General features: G+C 37.4%; 1 protein-coding gene across 2 annotated transcripts in view; it reads right to left on the reverse strand.

Annotated features, from left to right (window-relative positions):
* LOC135215518 (uncharacterized) overlaps nt 1–14615 on the reverse strand; it is a 42089-nt gene extending 27474 nt beyond the window's left edge. Inside the window, exon 1 of one of the 2 annotated variants that reach the window (XM_064250338.1) lies at nt 14425–14615. The gene's annotated coding sequence lies outside the window, so the exon portion shown is untranslated. The remainder of the gene's footprint in view (nt 1–14424) is intronic. The other variant, XM_064250337.1, reaches the window with a different exon arrangement.
* Between the last annotated feature and the right edge of the window lie 3949 nt (nt 14616–18564).

The following is an 18564-nucleotide window of genomic DNA, read 5'->3' on the forward strand; positions in this document are numbered from 1 at the left end:
ATTTGAGCTTCACGTCAACTGCAGAAAAATAATTTGTTAAAATCCTTTTTGGATTGTGTGGGAAAGAGGTGTCATATATGAATGGAAAACTTATATAGTATATTAATTTTTGTGCCAAGTGCGCGGTAGCCGGAGGGTGAAAGGACTTATTCAGTGTTTTCTTAACATATTTTGAAATAAATTGAATGGATAACAGTTGGATTTAAAATTATCCCAGAGAAAACCTATTTTCTTGTGAAAGAAATTCCAATTAGATGTACGTATGTGTGATGTCCCTGTGGACGAGAGTGGACGGGGAATTCAATTTGAGAAGTAAATATTATGCGAAAGACCTGCAAAGGTTTTTTTTTTTTTTTTTTTTTTTTTTTTTTGAGAAGCACCGGTATGAAATCTGTTGTCATCACGGATGATGATGGTGTTTAACAAGATCATCAGTTGTTATTTTCTAATTCATAAGTAAATTTAATGTTATTATTTTGTGAATTAACATACCGTAAAAAAAGGTCACAGTGGTGACGGTCTTTGACAAAGGACAAAAGTGTCGTCAACAGAACGGCAATAAAATAAAGGCTTAAACACCGAGGGACAGCTGTCCTGTCCACCAGCTCTCTCTCGAATTTATGTATAACAATATCAGCAAATATGCTGCTCAGTGGATTACCCATCCCAACACCTTCCACCTCCATGTAAACTTCACCATTACAGCGGTGGTGGACTCAGCCACGGCCCATGAAACTCTTAGCCGAGGCCCATGAAACTTAGCCACGGTCCGGTAGAGGCCTGTGTTGTTGGTACCTAAAGCCGTGCCATAAGTACAATTATGGCTAACTTAACCTTGAATAAAACATGAAAAATAATGATTGAGGCCAGAGGGCTACAATTTGGTATGTTTGATGATTGGAGGGTGGATGATCAACGTACCAATTTGCAACCGTCTATCCCCTGAAGTTTTTAAGATCTGAGGGCGGACAGAAAAAGTTCAGACGAATAAACAAAGCCGGCACAAGTTTCCTTTTACAGAAAACTAAATCTATACTAGAAAGTCAAAAGCAAAGAAAGTTGTTACACGACAAAATTAAAGGTGTAACAAGAACAAAATCAAACTAAATACTGGAGAAACCCTTCATAAAGATATAAGAGAATAGTAATCTGAAGATGTGATAAAACCAGATATAAGAAGGACAACGAGAAATCAAACAAAAAAGAGCAGGGAAAATCAGGTACAATATGGTGGAAAATTACGCAACAAAAGTCATAGAAAGACCTGGATAAAAATATGTTGTGGGAATCTATACAAACTTGTGAAAGATAAAAATTCAATAAAAATGAAACATGAAATTCAGAGGTACAAGTAACTGTGCGCAATTTGAAGAAAATAATTGACAAGAAAGCCCAAGAATTATCGTCTTAATGTCATATTGAGATTTTAAAAAATGTTTCGAGGAAAATATTTAATAACGGAAATCGGGTACAAATTTGAATTGATAAACTTCACTGAAAACGTTGAAAGTGGAAGTTGACTTAGTGATGGGACATAAAAAGGAGAAAACCCAACTGAAGGATGAACAAATTTAAAGAAAATATAAGTAGAACAGAAGAGAATCAGGCAATAAACAGGAGAACAATAAAGAATGGACCAAGAGAGAGAGAGAGAATTATGACACTTGACTGGGCAGAAACAAGAACACGAAGGCAATGAATAAAAAGTGACAAAAGGAAATGGCGGTGATAATACGAAATCCGTGCCAGATAAGGAGAGGGTCAAAGGAAATATGTTATAACAGAATATATGAAGAGAGAGAGAGAGAGAGAGAGAAAGGGGTGTCGGGGCGAGGGTGATGACATGTAACCGGAGAGAAATTAGAACATTACGCAAAATGCTAAGAGAGTGGAATTAAGTGCCAAACGAAAGTGGTGGTGATAAAACGAAATGCGAGCCAGATAAGGAGAGGATCAATGAAAATAGGCAATATACGTGAAATCAAGATGTCTGATCCCTGGAGACAAAAAAAAAAAAAAAAAAAAGGGGGAGATTTATCTTCCTTCCACTTGAGGTTACTCTGAAGGGTCAGGTTACAGCATGACGAGGCCAAAACAAGTCTCTTGAGATGTCTTTTGCCTTTAACGAGAAGAGGAGATGGTGGTCTGCTAGTTTGTCCACCTGTCACTCTATTTTTGGCTTTTTTTATTGTGACCGTTCATTTCAATTCTAGTAATAAGAATTATCCATGTAAACATTTGAAAAACACACCCAAGAAATTTCAAAGAATTCAAAAACATGTCGGTAAAATTAACTTAGAAAAAGGCTTAAAAGTGTATCGCAGTTTATATGTGATGATACGATAAGTCTTCTTATTCGTCAGCCTGTGAATGCAACCTTACTTTCCCTTTTATCTTCCTTTCATTAGATGGAAGGGTCACTTTTACGTCTTACGAGTATAATCACGCCCTGAATATATATATATATTATATATATATATATATATATCTATATATAATTATAATTATATATAGATTATATATAAGATATATCATATATATCTGTTTGTTACTACCTGTTGTCGTTTACTGAGAAATGTATAATCACATTGGCTGGGACGTCCATATTCATGAATGTTCATCAAAACGACAATACATGTCAGCATTGTCAAACCTTCCACTGAAATATCTCCTTCATCAGTTAAGCAAAAGGCAGAACGTCCCTAGAAACGAATCTGCTATTTGGAAAAGAGGTGGATTTTATTATTATTATTATTATTATTATTATTATTATTATTATTACATACATGAAAGGTGGAAACTGCAGCAAGTTAAGTTAAAGAATCCAGACATCTAGATGAGTACCTTCTACAGTGCACCGCACAAGGCACTCTGTAAGCTGTATTCCCACTTGTGGAACAAGGTAGAAAGATGATTATTTTTTGCTCTGCTCAATCGGAATCAAATTTAAGCCTTAGGGAGGGATACACAGTGAATAAATGGAGGGTTATGTAAGCCCACTGATCTTTCGCACGTTTTGTCTGTTCTTTGATTCTCCCGCCTACAATTTTTCGTCCGTTACCAGTCATAATTTTATTTTTAAAAAAAAGCTTTATACTTTAACTAACAAACTCCAGTACTTTTTTATCTGGTGCCGGCTTTTCAACTGTTCCTTGTTTTCTTATTTTTTTTTTATTGTTACATCTTTATTTTGGTAATTTCACGATGATACACTTAGACTATTTAACCTGCTGTTTATTTGAAAAATTTTATTGATATAATTGAATCTAGAAGCTTTAATTCCGAATATATCATCTTTAACAAAAAATATCATCCTTAACTCGTGAACAGTCAATACTTGTTTGATTATAGGTACCATAAACTATACGAGAGTGAAACTATTTCATGCTTGGCAGATTGTGAAAGCAGTGAATTGTGTAAAATTAGCCCCTTCATGCACCCAATTTTTAAAGAAGTATATAGAGCCCACATCATAACCATCACTATAAGACTGATAGTTTAGATTCAACGAAAAAACTGAGATAAAGGATTTTTGTCCGATTAAAACTTTACCACCACGAGCAGATATTCAGTTTAGAAAGTCTCCTGATTTCTGAGAAATTCCATGCTTACCCAGATTACGTGTTTCTAGAAGATGTGCGACACATGGTCTTCTCCTGAGATATTCAGATATCCGAGTAGGTTCAGACGTTCGGGTGTATTTGAGGGCATCTATAAGGCATTTAAGAACATCCTTAGGCAGTTGGGATTTTTATATAAAAAAAAAAAAAGTTTGAGACATCTGAAGAACGTAGCGACAGTTCGGCGAGGGTCCGAAAACGTCAGGGATATGTTAAAAGCAACTCGTGTTTTATAGAAGAATGTGAATATGTTTCTGAAACCAGTGATGAGGACCTCTTCAACCTGGCTCCGATAAATCTGGTGCCTGAGATATTCTGGCTGTCCTGTTAATCTCATTTGGTTTCGGAGAAATATTTCAGAGTATCTATATTTACTTGAGACTTTCTTCGATATTCCTTAATTACTTTTGAGGTATGGTAGATATTGGGCATCTAAAACTCTCTAACTTTTGATGTTCCTGATACATTAAGAATACCCATAGACAAAAATTTCATGGTAGATCTATCTCATACATTTATCCTATTTACTGCCCCGTAAGGCATGTCTTGAAGTCAGATCATCTTATATCAAACCAGTTTGCGTCGAAATAAACACGAGCAACCTACGGTGACGCTTTCTCTCACTTAAACAAATAAACGAGAAATTAGTAAATAGCGGCCGCGTAATTTCTACTAAATCTACTTCAAAACTTCATCCAGACGTTGTAGATGCGACAATGAAAGGTTAATTATCAATTACATAATAACAAAGGCGTATTAGTATTTCCATATTCAAAATATCAGAAATTGTATTCTCTCTCTCTCTCTCTCTCACTCTCTGTCTCTCTCTGAAGATATATATATATACACGTATCTTCTGGGAAAATTTGAAGGAAATGAAATAATAGCTTCTCGCAAGCGCATGAAATATTCTCTGACAAGGACCCCGCGATGAAGCTGAAATTACAAACTTGCAGAGTCAAGAACTGGGGCTACATGCCAACTGCACGCTCTGATCATGAGAAACAACCGCACGAGCTAAAGTTGTCATGAGAGAGGAGACGCGCTTCGGCGGCGACGTCCTCTCTGTTTGTTTGAAGAGACAAACAGAGGGCGTAATATAACAACCCTCTCGTCCTCTCCAGACTTCTCCCTCACCCCAGTCTCATCTCAAGGTCTCTCCTAGACTTCTTCAGAACCCTTCTTCCTTGTAATGAAACCCCAACTTCCCATATGTCATCTAAACCCCCTTTCCTGTGCGTCACTGTAGAGACTCAGCGTTCCTACGTTGTCCCAACCATAATTATGAGTAGAAGCTCAACAGCTTACCATTATTACTATGGAGCTTACAACAGACCCCACCATGGACCCCATATCCCTGATGGCCCTCCTAATACACGCTCCATTATGGCCCTTCCTAGATATGATCCGGAGCCTCATTTCTCCATTGACACTTTGACACCCTTCTCGTTGTCTCATGTCCTCAATGGGCCACCCTTTCCGCCATGGTTTCTCCTTTGGATAAAAGGGCCTCTTTATTCTATAGTCTTTTGTACAAATCAAAGGACCAATTAGCCCCGTGACCTTCCCAATATGCACTGAATAGCAATTTCATGCAGTACTTCGTTAACAAGACATGCACAGATGTCTATGACGTCATAGTTCTCCTTAAACATCATCATCCATAGTTGTCCATGAACGTAACTGAAACTCGGCGCAACCCTGTACATACTATAGTTTGTAGAGTTCCACCAAGCTGTCGCCCTCCCTAAAGCCCTATGAGAGTCAACTAAGCTCCCTTAACTCTCTGAACGACAAGAAGACTCGCGTCATTACCTCATAAAAAGAATTAAGTGATAGGCGGGGAGGAAGGAGTCTGGTATTGAAGATTACAGTTCCTTTCCATTAGATGCCAAGGGCAAACAACTTACGGCATAAAAAAATGAAATGATGAAATATAGAAAAAAAAAGAAGGGAACGCAGTGTAGCGGAAAGTGAAGCAATAGGAGAAGGATGAGGGGGAGATGGGTAGAAAATGAAGTGAGACCTTCTTTGCACCATTCGACTACGCAGTTATCCGCCATCTTACGTTTACGTCTCTGCATCCGCAAGTGATCTGATACCCAATTTCATTATTTATATATTGAAGTTGTTATGAGAAACGAACTGGCCGACTATGAAAAAGAAATTATTAAGGTTTCGGGAACTCTGTTATCTTGCTGGAGTTGCCCCATAATGAATCATCAAGTGGGGTGGCACAGTTCACTAGGACCGGTGGTCTTGATTGCACAATCCCAACTGGGGATGTTCACCAACAGCAATATAATGGGAAAACCTCCTCTCTCCCCGTCATGACCAGAGAAACAAATTACCCTTTTTTTTTTCGTTTATCCTTATCGTTGTGAGCACGATATTCTCGTTACATTTTGTTTTCCTATGTTATCGTTTTGTTTATTTAAGTTCAGCCTTCTATTGTTCTCGTCGCTTTATGCTAATTTCGCGGTTTTATTTCACTGTGATTCATTTTGAAATACGTGAATATCGTACTGTTAATTTTTGTGGAATTCCCAGCTTAATTGTTCACCACAAGTCAGAAGATCCTTTCCGCTTATTATTCTTTACCAGTCTTTGAATAACTTACAAATAATGGTGATAACTTGCATAACTTAGTTACAAAACTTCTTTTTCATATGCGTATATACACCTACAAGCAATATAATCATTGAATACTATATACTTATTAATTATGTCCCCAATGAAAAAAAAGTTGGAAGTGTTACGAGATTAACTGACATATCTAAATAATCATCAGCTTATTATATCGAATTTTGTTTATGAAACTAGACGAGTATTTCCAGCTTCAATCAAAATATACAGAAATGCCGTTAACTGACAGTCGCTACGCGAACGGAAGACGAAAATGAAACAATTTTAGAATTCGAAAAATCTTCATTGCACTTCAAAACGAGACCTTTATGTCATTTATAAATGCCCGTTGATTTTCCATGTGTGATTAAGTATACTGTTTATTATACCGTGTTTGCAGCTGGTTAATATTATTACAAGTTTTTGTTTTTTGCTGACTTATGAGAGCAGGAGTAAAGTTATATAATTTCATTTTAGAATTGATTGACCGTAGATGATTGGCTCCTTCGTATATCCAAGTGCGAGGTTTTGAGGGAATAAATGCGAGTCGGTAATGATGACGATGATATCGACAAAATCCTGGAAAATGCGTTTCTGAAAAGTTTATTTCTCCACAGGGGTTCTTGTTTCAGTAAACAATAATGTGGGCGTGTAGTTTTTGTCTGCGTGTTTGAGAGAGAGAGAGAGAGAGAGAGAGAGAGAGAGAGAGAGCGAGAGAGAGAGAGAAAGAGCATTCAAAATGTATTTAGGCTCTGGAAAACAGTTTAGTGAAAAATGCTATGACAATTTTTCTGACTTTCCTTAAGCTGAAATTATTTACATAAAATTATTTATGTTCGGCATTGTACTACATACACATAAACACACACACACACACACACACACACACACACACATATATATATCTATATATATATATTATATATATATATATATATATATATATATATATCTATATATATATATATATATATATATATTAATATATATATATAATATATATATATATATATATATATACATTTATGTGTGTGTGTCGCCTAGCTTTTCTTTATGCATATTTTCCGTTATTTCTTAGTATTATTCTTTCATTTCGCTTTGTGAGTATCTCTATGTTCCCCTGGCCTATATTTTTTGTGGTCCCGGTTTTTCTTGTTTTAAGTTCATTTATATACCTAATTTTAATGCTGCATTGTCAGTTTTGTGAATTTCAATACCGTGATTTTATCTGTAGTGGAAATTGTCTACATTTTCAGCCTTGATAATGTGACTGTGTCATGAAAAGTCGGCAAAAATTTGTAAGAATGGAAAATTTGTAAGAATGGACGTCTTCGTTTCCCTTGCTCCCTGAGGATGCGTTTGTTTGGTCATGGCTTCTATATATTATATATTATTTAATATATATATATATAATATATATATATATATATATATAGATATATATATATATATAATATATATATATATATATATATATATATTTGTGTGTGTGTAATTATGTACATATTTTGCATGTTTGCCACAAAGAGGAGAATATGAAAGGCTAAGTACCGAATTCTTTCGTGAAATTGTTAAGTATTTTCAAAGTACATCGTGTGTGTATGTGTTTCGAAACGAAGAAAAACTCATTTTGTAATGCCTTAACCCGTAATACAAGGCATTCTTACTAGAGAAGGCCCATTTACGGTGTGAATCAAAGAAAAGAGAGAAAAAATAAGATCAACAGCAAATAAATCAACAAACTGAAAAAAACACGTACATAAACAGCAATATTAACCAGAAAATGGCAACGGTCCATTTAACTTCGAAATAAAATTGCAGTCTTTCTTAAACTTCCGAGATAGAATCAATGATACTAAGGGAAAGTTTTACAGTACAGAAATGAAGGGTTTTCAGTACTGGATAGTTTGAGGGCATTGCACCTCATTCAAATGTGGATGTGAAGTCTCTTGACACTATCAACATTAGCGCTTAGGCACAAACTCTGGAGGTGTTGAGAAAGAGCTAATGGAAAGATAGATAGCGACCTATTTTGTATCCTCTTGATGTGACTGACCTGTGATTTGTAAAGCATACTACATAGAGGAGAGAATAATTTTGCATTACAACTTTCTGGCATCCGAAAAGGGCCTTCTCCGTATTCCTCAACGTGAGGAGTTCATAAAAATGTTGCCACTTCATTAGCACCTGTTTATGACGCCGAAAAGCGACCTGGTTTTTTCCCGGTAGTATGAGAGAGCTGTAGGTATGCCGGAGGGAGCTGCATAACCATTGATTGGAAAGATAATATCCAATGAATAATGCACTATAAAAATTGTAATATAATTAATGATCACGCGATAATGTCTGTTCAAAGTGACATCATCGATACTAATGGACAGAAAGAGTAGGATTGAAAATGTTGTCGTTGTTGTATATCATATTCAAAACGTAAAATCCCCTATTTTTCATAAGCTACATATTTTTTTTTATCAAAGTTGTAGTATAACTTAATCCATCGTCTTTACTCATAAATTCTACATCAGCGTTTAAAAAAAATGGTGTTAGTATATAATAAAAAAAACTAACACTAAAAGAGCTGAAAAACAAGAGGGTGACACATGTGCAGTCTTCCACCACCCTTGCTCGAAATAACAGATATGAGCTCAAGTTATTAAGTACAATCGGCTCTGTTGTTAATGCGCTGAAGTACTGCGGAGATGTAACGCTAAGTTCATAACTACTTTAATAGAAACTATGTGTAAATTGAATATTGCAAACTGGACTTAATTTTTTGTAGCTTACATCACGAAGAATTTCACTTAGCACATCAAGGGAACAGGAATGATACACCAAGCCTACCAGGGTCCCTACTTCCTCACACGCAAGGGCATCGTCTGCTGTACACGATCTACATATAAGAGTGAATGTTTGAACATTTGGCGACATCGTCAAATACTGCTGCTATTTTCAGTCAATATTCATTTTCTGTTTGGAATCGTGTTACCGTTTATTATCATTAATTTGTCAAGATCAATAGAAATTTAATTGATTATCATGTCGACCAAAAAAAATTTTGTTTGTAATTCAAGTACTTAGCAAAAATAAAAAAAAATCTATGTCTCATTTATTATTCTTCTGTTATTTGTGATTTATTGTGACAGTTAATGACAATAGCTGAGGAGCGAATGAACTAGTTATTTGAGAGAGAGAGAGAGAGAGAGAGAGAGAGAGAGAGAGAGAGAGAGAGAGAGAGAGAGAATTTTATAACTGGAAAACTAAATTAAAAAAAAACAGAAGTATATTAGTCTAAATTTAAGACCTCTCCGTCACTTATTTCTTTTAGCTTTCCTTTTTTTTTTTTTTTTTTTTGTGTGGGGGGGGGGGGGGGGGGGACGTAATCCTGGCCTTATCATAGAATGGCAAGAAGCTGCTAGTGCCAATGACCCCCGCATGACCAGTTTTTGACTCATCTGACATCTAATAAATGTATATAACTTCCCTCTTCGTTTACATTGTCTCTTTAATTTTTCAAATCTAAGAAAAGTGGAGAACCTCGGCGTCTTGTTCTGTTGAATGTTCAAATGTGCTTTCAGGCTCTTCTACTCTGCAGAATCTTAACAGCCTATCATTGTTGGTGAGAGATTTTTTTTTTTCAAATGTGGATTTCTGTTGTCGTTATATTACTTAAGTATATAAAGTCGTTTGTGTTTACTTCCAATCCAATTGAAGAAAAATATTTCACCTTACAGGAAAAAAAAATAAGTATATCTTAGTTTTACCAGACCACTGAGCTGATTAACAGCTCTCCTGGGGCTGGCCCGAAGGATTAGATATTTTTACGTGGCTAGGAACCAATTGGTCACCTAGCAACGGGAACTACAGCTTATTGTGGGATCCGAACCACACTATATCGAGAAATTAACTTCTATCACCAGAAATAAATTCCTCCTGAAGTACAGAAAATATGAATAAATGGCAGAGGACATTTTTGTACGAATGGCGTAAGAAAGAAATTGGTGTTAAACTGGCCATTACCGAATTTGCATTATATAACTGAATGGCAGGATGACGTTGAGACAATGAAATTCCAGAAAGGGAATCCAGCTCACTACAATTGTCTTTACAGTTGTTCATGTTGTGGCTGTAGGTTGCATTTTTAACGCTGGAACTTAAGTCTCGGTGATATATCAAGTCTATCTTACTATTTACTTTCATTCCATGATAAAAAACATGAGCTGCAAAATTAAATATGTTCAAATTTGATTTTTTTTTAAATCCCTCATGACTGACACGTTTAATACTCTACTAATCTTCGAGTTTGCGATATGGAAGCCGCTAAGAAACGCACGATCTTATCTCCCTCATAATGTCGTGCTGCCGGCCACATACTCTATATATATTATATATATATATATTATATAATATATATATAATATATATAATATATAATAATATCATATATATAGATAATACATACATATTATATGTAATGTATATATATATATTTATGATATATATATATTTATAGATATATTAATAATATATATATATTATATAGATTATATATATCATATAATAGAATATATATATATATATGTGTGGGTGTGTGTGTGTGTGTATATATATATATTATTAATATATTATTTATTTATATATATATAATATATATGTGTGTGTGTGTGTGTGTGTGTGTGTATGTGTGTGTGTGTGAGACACTACGTGAGAATGAAGTGTTTTGCGGTAATCAGCGCTTTCCTATGTGACTATGCAGGTGGAAGCGTTTGCATAATGAATGTGCAATCAGAGCAGGAGTCAGCACTGGGTGCTTGAACGAATATTACCTTGGATGCAACCGTGTCAGCAACACGTGTGCGAAATATGTATATAAAATGTGCGTGTGTGTGAGAGAGAGGAGAGAGAGAGAGAGAGAGAGAGAGAAGGGGGTGGGGGAGGGAAATAACCTCAGGCAGAATCCAAGTCCGAAGGTATGGCATGAAGGGAAACTAATTTCCTCTAGGCGATCTCAGTTCTGACGCCGTCAGCTATCTTCTCAGAACCCTCCCCGAAGTTTAGTACAACACCAAACTCATTCTCCTGTATATCACAAGAAACCCCAACACTGAAAACACTATAAATAACCCGACTGAACAGAGCTATCTTTAGGTTTATTCAGAACCAAGCCATCTACGTAACTGTAATTCATCACAGAGCGATCTTTGTACCCATACTTACTCGTAATACGCAAGTTATATTAACTTGTTTATACGCTCGATAATGTCGTCTCGTTGCTCTGCGACAGGTGTGGTATGCGAGTCTCTCTCTCTCTCTCTCTCGGCCTCCCTCCCCTTGTATTCAACCACATTTGAATTGCTAATTGAACCCTACAAAACAAAATTTATGTGCGTGACGTAGCCTTTTCATCGCCCGAACGAACCCAATCAGGATCTGTTTATATTTCTATCGAAGTTAAAATCGGAAAACGAAACAAAATACAAAATAAAAATAACGGTCTTTATGCGATTGTAGACGACTTTGTCTCCAGAGTCCTTCAGTAGACAACTATTAGAAAACTAGAAAAAAAAGCGTGACCAATTATCCATTCCCTTTATAACACAAGCAGAAGCAGCTAGCGCAAGCATGTCAGTTTGTAAAAAAAATATGATAATACCAAGGAGATCGATGATAACAGGAGACGGAGTATGTATCTGAAACAGAATCAGAAATCCTTGCAAACGCCACAGGAGTTCAGGGTAGACGAAAGGTGTTGCAATTGATCCACAAAGAAAGATCTTATCGCAGAGACACGCTTAGTTAAACACGCATGGTTCATTTATTCCCTCCTCCAAACTCTGGTCCTAAATGGCCGAAATCAACACCACCTTGCGTTCCTCTCCCAGGTGTTCATTAGCTTGTTAGGCGTTAGATGTTAACTTTAAACGATATTTTTTTTTACACTTATCAAGGTGTGTCGTTTTACTATTTCATTTTGACGTTTAATTTTAGCGTCTGTTGGATGATAATAATAATAATAATAATAATAATAATAATAATAATAATAATAATATTATTATTATTATTATTATTATTATTATTATTATTATTATTATTATTATTATTATACGAATGTTATTGCCTCCCTATTGAGTACACGATAAATGCTTATTCTTGAACATGAAACTGTAAGTTCGTGATCCTATTATATGATGTCGAGAAGTTTCCTAAAGATTACTGAAAGTTTGGGCCCCTCGGGTGAGTGTGCGTTTTTTTATTTTTATTTTTTTTTTTTTTTGACCATTACAACCATTTTGGGTAGGTGTTCGTTTACTTTTTGTTTTCATGATCTTGATTATACTGCCAGTGTTATCCCTTCTACCACTAATGCACTAATCCCCCCACTTCTGTTGTTTGTGGTAGTGGTAATACTATTATTTTTCTTAGCTGTACCCCCAGATGATTTCGATTTTATTTAATTCTTTCAGCCGATCCACTGATTTGTCACTCCCATAGATGAGGTAGTGTCGTCAGTGCACCTCGTGCGGTACACTGAAGGCATTATTTAAGGTTCTTTGTAGCATGCCTTCGGCTCCTAACTGCAAGCCCTTTCATTCCTTTAACTGTACCTGCTTTCATATTCACTTTCTTCCATCTTACTTTCCACCTCTCCTAACATTTGATTAATACTGCATCTGAGAGGTTTTCCTCTTGTTACACCTTTCAAACCTTTTACTCTCAGTTATAATTTCAGCGCTGAATGACCTCGTAAGATCCTAGTGCTTGGCCTTTGACCTAAATTCTATATTCAAATCCATTACGAGGTTATTTAATGTATTTTTCTTTTTACATCATCATTGAGCCAATACGACAGTGGAGAGAGAGAGAGAGAGAGAGAGAGAGAGAGAGAGAGAGAGAGAGAGAGAGAGAAGCCTAGCTCCATCACGAAATTTATTTTTGCAACTTCTGCAAATGGCGTGCAATACTTTGCAACCCATGCAGTTTCCTATAACATATTCTTAACAGATATCACAAAATGCAGTCAAATGCAATGTAGAACGCACAAATGGAGGCAAAGAACGTTGTCCACGAGTCTGCCATTACCTTCCCTCTATTATCCTATAATCGTGTTTACATACTGATTCAGTTAATATATTAGGCAAAATTACAACCGTGACACTGTGTCATTGAATGCGTATGTACATTCATTTTTTTTTCAATATGAATAACGTTATAGTTTCAATTGAAAGGATGACACTATGAAACTAATTTAGTTCCATTTATCCTTGTGAAATTATATACCAAACTGGATTTTGTTTTAACTCATCATAATACTTATACTTACTAAATTTAGTTTCATGTTAACTATACTATAAGGCATTTGCAGCAAAATCAAATACGCGACATAACTGTCAAATGGATAAACAAATCAATTCTATGGCACCTCCGTAGACCGATGCAAGCCGCAGCCTCGCAGTCTATCAGCGAAGAAAGTTGGCACGCTCACGCATTCCTTCCTGTTACAACTCCTAAATATATACTATACCAAACGTATGCATACCGTTTCATCACACTTCGGTTTCTAGGTGCCATTCAAACCGACAACCGCGAACTCTCGTGGCTCGGAGGACAACAAACTCTTAGGCGGAACCCATTAGGATTGGTATCCAGCCGAGATTCACCTGTCTTTGAGGGATATCGCTGAGATACTACATACATCGTCCGTATTAGTTATGAGGAATTAACAAACGTTCCCATTTTTACATTTCAGGCAGGAATCATTGGCAACAGATACCTAAGCATCTTATCAAAGCTTTTACCATTATATGTCCCCGCAGATCATGCTGTAAATTCTGCCAAAGGATACTATTTATTTTAATAAATGCTCATTTCTTCTTATTATGGACCACATAGTAAAGCTTCCCTCGTATGCAACCCCACGAGCGTTATTTTGCCTTGTTTTTAATTGAAATGAATCCCAAAAGAAAGAGGTGCGCACGTAAAACATGGTTCTGTGGCGAATAAAAACATGCGGAAGGAATTCCAACCGCAGAAATACGCAGTGAACATCACACAGCAACCCAAGGACAGCTTTGACAGTACAACCCAAACGTAAGCCATTCCTCTCAGAAGGCAGCATCGGACGGACTCATGAAAGACAAAAAATGAACCTAAGTATATCCTTAAAGAGAGTTGTACAACTTACATAACTTTAAAAACAAGTGCTAGAATAACTGAGAGCACAAAGAGTCGTTCTCAAAGACACACGCGCGCGAGGGGTACCAGAGACCTCCCACTTCCACCACAGCCAGCTTACTACTACTGAGCGGTGAGCGCGCGCTCGGCGCGGCACCGATGCCGAGCGGGTTATTCACTCCCGTCCCGTCCCGGGCCTTGACGTGATTAGAGGTTGGGAGTCAGGAGGTTTCCTATCAAACCTCCTTGCCTTGGGAGCAAGCCTGTTGCTGAGCCTGTCCGTGTATTGGTTGGACCCTTCCATCTGTCCCGAGGCAGTCACCCTTTGGTGGTTGGGTGAGGTTATGAATGTCTTCCCCGTTCCCAGTGTTCAGGTGCAGAGTTCGACAGGTTGCTTCAAACACTGTTTGGTCCCAAAGAACTTTTATTTTGCTTTTTTTTTATCTGTGGCACGGACAAACTCATGTAATTTTTGCACAGGTGCGATTTCGCACGGATCTTGTTAAATGAACTTGGATCGTAGAAAAGTTGTGATTTTAATGGTAGGTGTAGTGTATTTTTAACCGTAGAACAGACAATAATGAAAATTTGACATTGCCTTTCATATGTATTTCTAAAGGAATTTACAAAACGAGAAACTCAACTTGATATTCATGATAAGATTATTTCGAAGTCAATTAATTATATTCTAAAAATGCGTTTTTAAATGTGCATACACATACACGTATGCACATTTGAAAATGCACACACACACACACACACACACACACACACATATATATATATATATATATAGATATATATATATATATATATATATATATATACATACATACATACATACATACACACACAAACACATATATATATATATATCATAATATAATATATATATATATATATATATATATATATATATATATATATATATATATATATATATATATGTATAATATATATATATCATATATATATATATATATATATTGTGACGAAGTGGCCTAGAGTATCTGGAACTGGACACCATTAATATTTGTTAACCCAAATTGCCTAGTATCTGGTTACTACACTTACCATTTGTACTTGTTAGCGCAAAAGACCCTTTTATTCCAGTTTGATCCAGTACTTGGTTATTGCTTACTCACTACAGCCAGACACCTGACCCTTCATCACAAATACTAAACAACTGAATACTCGGAAAGTAACAGTGATCCCTTATAGAACTGAATAGTCAGGAAAACAATCAGTCTAAATTCATCAAAATAGATGTGAGGTAATCATAATTAAAGGGCATCACTCCTTCTCTAATTTCAAATCTAAGTTTTGTTCATGAAACTTACCTGTCAGAATATATATAGCTGTATCTCCGACGTCCGACAGAATTTCAAAACTCCCGGCACACGCAGTGGGCGGCCAGGTGGTTAGTACCCATTCCCGCCGCTGGGAGGCGGATATCAGGAATCATTCCCATTTTCTATTCAGATTTTTCTCTGTCGCGGTAGTGAAAACACCTGTTTCCACTACCTCCGCCTAGGATTTTGAAACTTCATTAGCCGCTTAAGTATCCTACTTATTTTTTTTTTGAATGATTGACTTGGATTTGTGGCTAGGCATACGCTATCATAAATTAATTAAAATTTTTGTTTTTTTCATTGCATATGATGTCTGAATCTAGTTAGCCTAGTTTCAGACTTTGTTGTCTGCAAGCGGTAAGGGGAGGCTACCGAAACCTTCGGTAGACACTCGCTTAGTATACATGATGTTTACATGTTTTCTTTGTTGAAAGATCAATGTAATTAGTGTAATGTTGACTGAATCCGAAAGAGACGTATGATTCGTATGTACGCAAAGTAGAGCGTGATAGAATCAGGAGGTCTTCCTCCACAGTAACAAAGAAGTTAGGATAATGAAACCTACTTAACCTCCAGTAGACTTTATTTTTTTGCCTAACCTGTGGTATGGCTTACGGGCCTAGAGGAAGTTCTGTGAGACGTAATGCCCTTTCTATTATGGTGGATTACATCAAGTAAGCTTGAAAAGGTGCTCGCTCTCCAATCAGTGTTGTGAGTGTAGTGATGTTGATTTTGCCCCTAGTGTTGTGGAGGGGGCGTCAGATCGGCCTTATAATGCCTCTAGGTCTAGACCTCTGTCGGACTCCCAAACAACACAGGGACAGAGGGGAATGTCGAAAGCCGAAGGAGGGTTACGAGGAACCCCACCGATCTGGCGTCCCTTCGGCAAGACCTGAAGACGCTTCTCAGGCTGCCAAAGATCGTGCACGTGCACGAATCCTGAAGGATTGCTTCTCGTCCTCTGAGGCGTCCTCCCCGTACAGGGGTTGGAGCTCTCGGAAGGACTCGCGCCCTTTAAATAGAAGCTTATTGAGGAGGACGCTTCACGTCCTCTCTCTATTGTCGTGCGATTGTAATCGCCGCCTTAACAATTTGACGACTTTCCAACACATGGGAGAAGAAGAAGGAAATAGGAAGAACGCTGTTAAGCGCCCAGATCGCCTTATCTCACTTACTGTGAAAAGGAAGAAGGCGTACCCTAAGGCGTCCTTTTGAGTGCGTTTCTGGAAGTGTCGATGAGCGTGACAGAGACGCAAGATGTCGCACAAGCGGCCGCCGTCTTTGTCAGGAGTTGCGAACGTCCATAATACTCGTCCGGACGACGATCACCGTACATCGCTTATGACTAGCACGCTTCATGAGCGGCGCTCCCCTGAAGGCAGGACGCTTTTGAGGACGCTTTTCGGGACGCCTCCGTATTTGATAAGCAACAGTCATGTCGAAGTTTTTACCAAGACGTACGGGAGAAACCTTGGTTTCTTAATAAGAATCTTATCGACGTTTGGGTATGATGGCGGATAGGAAATATCTACTTCCTTCCGTAAACCCTAGAGATGAACAGGAATTCTGTCTCTTCCGCGATTTATGAGGAAATTACGAAGATTTAAAGAGTTCCTGGATTAACTTCCTTACTTAAGGAAATATATTCTCTTTCTATCGTTCTATTAACGAAAAGAACGAAGATATAAAAGTAAAAGTTTTTCCTTTCTCTATCTGCCTCGGCAGGGAAAGAAGGTAGTAGAGTATCTGCTGTATGATAATACGATACGGTCAAATCATAAGCACATACCGTGGTTACTTCTTTGCTGTGCAACTCTATTACCAGTATCCTTACAGGACTTTCCGAGGAAGGACTACGCTTAAAGGGATTGTTATGGCAATACCTAATTAGCTTCTAGATTTATCGAAGTCTTGTTTCGCTTAAATATACATTAATAAGAACTTCCTGAAGTTCGATAATAATTTTATAAGATTCCTTTATTGAATGGAGTAGCTGGCAACTCTGGAAGAGTAAGGCCAGACAGCTAACGGAGGGGGCTGCTATCGCTTAGACCAACGCAGTAACCATCTATTGCTCAGTCATGAGAGGTCGGTCCTGCGGGATGGAATGACTAACCGTATCTCTCCCCTACAATCGCGGTCTTAGCGCCTCGGATTGAGGGGATAGTTAAGCAAACATAAATAAATATTGTCTGCCTTTTGCTAAGATACGTTCAATAAGAAAGATATTCCAGCTTTCAATGCTGATTACGTAGGTAACATTATTAAAGGAATCTAACGCAGCAGAACACTATATATTATATAATGTTCTCATGCTTACGAAAGCATGGCTTATTAGAGTACATGCTTAGTGATAGAAGATGAATGTAGTAGAGAATTCACTTTTAAGTCTACGGTATGGTCAAGTCTTATGGCCTTTCATGCATCAGGGCGCTCGACAAGATCCTCTCTGAGATGCCCTTGGTGTTCTAGGCACCAATACGCTCGGTAAGGACTCTCGCGAGGACGTCTCTTGAAGATGCTCAACGTCCTACGCATTGAGACGTGAGGAAGCTTTTGCCGATGCTCGACGTCCTACACGAAGAGACGCTCATCAGGACGCTCTGGAAGACGCTCGACGTCATAAACATTGATAAGCTTTTTGGAAGACGCTCGATGTCTTACACATCTGGGACGCTCGCCAGGACGCTAGCGAGGACGCTCGCCAGGACGCTAGCGAGGACGGCCAGGACGCTCGCAGGACGCTAGCCAGGACGCTAGCGAGACGTTTTGAAGACGTCGGCATCCTACACGTCATG

The sequence above is a fragment of the Macrobrachium nipponense genome, chromosome 5, assembly GCF_015104395.2.
Source record: "Macrobrachium nipponense isolate FS-2020 chromosome 5, ASM1510439v2, whole genome shotgun sequence".
NCBI classification, from domain to species: Eukaryota; Metazoa; Arthropoda; class Malacostraca; order Decapoda; family Palaemonidae; genus Macrobrachium; species Macrobrachium nipponense.